This window comes from Schistocerca nitens, chromosome 7 (assembly GCF_023898315.1).
Source record: "Schistocerca nitens isolate TAMUIC-IGC-003100 chromosome 7, iqSchNite1.1, whole genome shotgun sequence".
Classification (NCBI taxonomy): domain Eukaryota; kingdom Metazoa; phylum Arthropoda; class Insecta; order Orthoptera; family Acrididae; genus Schistocerca; species Schistocerca nitens.
In genome coordinates this window covers 291,580,598-291,583,965 of record NC_064620.1, presented here as the reverse complement: position 1 = coordinate 291,583,965, position 3,368 = coordinate 291,580,598, and the positions used below count along the sequence as shown (strand labels likewise).

Below are 3,368 nucleotides of genomic sequence, written 5' to 3'. Positions count from 1 at the left end.
AAATTTCGTGAGAAGATCCCGCCGCAAAGAGAAACACCTTTGTTTTATTGATGTCCACCACAAATCCTGTATCTCCCATTTTTCTCGACAGTACAAAATGTTCCGCTCTTCTCTGAATTTTCTCTATGTACTCCGTTAATCCTGGGATCCCATACCACTCAGCAGTACACAAAAAGAGGACGGACTAGCGTAGTGTAGGCAGTCTCTTTAGCAGATCTGGTGCATATTCTACGTGTTCTGCCAATGAAACGCTGTGTTTGGCTCGCATTCCTCACATCATTTTCTGTGCATTCCTTCCAATTTCTATGTAAATTAAAGGAGGATCACTGCTGTCAACTGCAACGGGACATTAAGCGGAACCAGCGGCGACGAGCGAAAATGTGTACCGGACCGGGATTCGAACCCGGGATCTCTTGCTTACTAGGCAAGTGCGGTACCCACTCCGTCATCCGGTATCGCAACTACACATATTATCTAGGTGAGCCTCACGGCCAGTCCACACTCCCACCGAACGCCTCCTATCCGCAGTCTCCGTCCATTACACTCCCATTCGCTACTCAGAGATTCCCAAAAGAGGTCGATGTATTTGTGCATTCGCTCGTGATGAAAGGGGATCCATTGCCCAAGTAGGCTTAGAGTTTATATGAATGTGAGGCGCATATTCTGCGTGGTGTCGATTCTTTCAGACAGACACCGCGAGCGAGCGATTGTATATGATTGTTAAATATGGAGCTATTGCATTAGCACACTCTTAAAGGAGCCTAATTGGTGTATAATCTGGACCAAAAGACTTATCAAGTGATTTAAGTTGCTTCACTATTCCGAGGATATCTACATCTAAGTTACTTGTTTCGAATTCTGGAATACTTACTTCTTCTTTGGTTAAGGAATTTCGAAATGCCGTGTTTAGTAACCCCGCTTTAACTGTCATCGATACTATTTCCACTGCTATCGCACAGACAAGGTATTGATTGTGCCTTGCCTGTAGCTTACTTTACGTACGACCACAGTCTCTTTGGATTTTCTGCCAGGTTTCGAGACAAAGTTAGTTGAAACTATCATAAGCATTTCGCATATTTATTTATTGTCACACTCAGTACACTCCTCTCTACGCCTACAACGCCCCATGCAAATTTTCCATTGACGGAAGCAGTGCTGGAACTCTTCCTCTGTGAGGTTCTTGATGCCAGTTCTTGATACCACGTGCAGCTTTTTCTTTCACTGCTTTAATGGACTGAAATCTTGTTTCTTTTAATGCAGATCTGACATTGGCGAATTGGTAAAAGTCACATGGTGCTTGGTGTGGCGAATAATGTGGGTGCTCTGACAATGTGATCCTGTACTTCGCTAGAAACGTTTCCGCAGACAATGCGTTATGGGTCGGTGCGTTGTCTTGATGCAAAGCCTATGACTTCTTCTTCCACAGTTTGGCTCGGTTTTTTCTTCTTATTTTCTCAGTTAGGTTTAGTAAGAACCTCAAGGTTCTAGTATTTGTTAATAATATGACTTTCAGGAACCCATTAAAGATACACAATTACATTAATCCAATAAAACAATCATCACCGCTTTGAATTTGGATTTGTTCATTCCAGCTTTTAACGATCTCGGTGATGTTGGGCCTTTCCGGTACAAGGATTGGCGCTTAGTTTCTGGATCACAGTAAAAAACCAAAATTCATCACATGTTGCCACTCTTTCCAAGAAATTATGATCATTTTCAATGGTATTCAAAGTGTCAATACAAACATTTTCATGAGTTCTTTTTGTTCGATCGATCGGGACATTTTTCGGCACCTGTTTCGCACTTACTATTCTCATTTTAAACTGGTTATGAAAAATTTGCCTTACGGATTCTTCGTCAGTTCATACAATTTCAACAATAGATGGACTACTCAGTCGAAGATCAGATCGAATCAGATTACCTACTTTCCCGATATTTTCATCCGTTTTTGACGCCGAAGGGCGTCCCGGGCTTGAGTCATCTTCATCTTCTTCTCGGCCATCTTGGAAACGCTTGAACAATTCAAAAACTCTCGTACGGAATAGACAGTCTCCGCCATACACTTCTTTTAGAAACAGATACGTTTCAGCATCAGTTTTTTCAAGTTTCACATGAAAGTTCACGACAGTTATTTACTCTGTTATTACACTTACAATTTTTCCGGGAAAATAAGATAACAGGTTTTACACAAATGAAGGCCCAGACCATAAGGATTTGTCTACAGACATGAGAGATACCGTATTCGCCTGCGAAGGCTTCACACTTCACAGCTACTGGTCTCTCATCTGTGGCGCACACGTACTATTCTATGACAGCATCAGTCCCGTTATTTTATAGGTGGAGAAGGAGGATGAGATAAGTGTTTAACGTCCCGTCGACAACGAGGTCATTAGAGACGGACCGCATACTCGGTTTAGGAAAGGATGGGGAAGGATATCGGTCGTGCCCTATCAAAGAAACCATCCTGGCATTTGCCTGAAGCGATCTAGGGAAATCACGGAAAACTTAACCATACCTCGTATGCCATCCTCTCGTTCACGACTATCTCGTTAGTAACTGAAAATTTACCATTGGCTTACATAATTTCTTTTTTTCATTTGAAATTTTACGCTCGAGTATACATTAGTGTGTAAAACTTAAGAACGCAAGTAACATTCACATGCTGTTCCACTGCTAAGTTCAAATGGCTCTGAGCATTATGCGACTTAACTTCTGAGGTCATCAGTCGCCTAGAACTTAGAACTAATTAAACCTAACTAACCTAAGGACATCACACACATCCGTGCCCGAGGCAGGATTCGAACCTGCGACCGTAGCGGTCGCTCGGTTCCAGACTGCAGCGCCCAGAACCGCACGGTCACTCCGGCCCACTGCCAAGTAACATAGCCCGATGAAACTTGGACCATACACAGAGAGAGAACTGCTACAGTGCAGAACAGAAGGAAACTGAAGGAAATACGCAATGAGACGAACAGAAATGTCACATTTTTAGGAGAAAAATGTCACCGCAATTCATGCGTCTCTTACGTCTTTGTTTTACCTTTTGCAGGACGTCCACATGCACCAACGAGTATCCAGCTGTTGTCATCCGCGTTGATGGAGGAATGGAGCGCCCCACCACTCCTTTCCAACCTTGTGGCTAGCATGGGAACACGTCGCACAGCACACACTGCCGTCCCAAGTCATCACTTGCCTTATTTAGAACCGGGTCCCACTTTTGGAATGTCCAAGGGACCATCATAAATCGCGGTGACTTCAATGGTAGTAATTTTCTTTGAATAAAAGTGTCATTTCTGTTCGTATCACCGAGCATTTCTTTCACTCTCTTTCCGTGCTAGACTGTAGCAGTTTTTTCTGTGTATGATCCA

At 43.2% G+C, this 3,368-nt stretch overlaps 1 non-coding gene across 1 annotated transcript; it reads right to left on the bottom strand.

The window, feature by feature from the left end:
• Positions 1–382: 382 nt before the first annotated feature.
• Positions 383–455, bottom strand: Trnat-agu (transfer RNA threonine (anticodon AGU)). The gene has a single exon. It is a non-coding gene; the product is annotated as a tRNA-Thr (tRNA).
• Between the last annotated feature and the right edge of the window lie 2,913 nt (positions 456–3,368).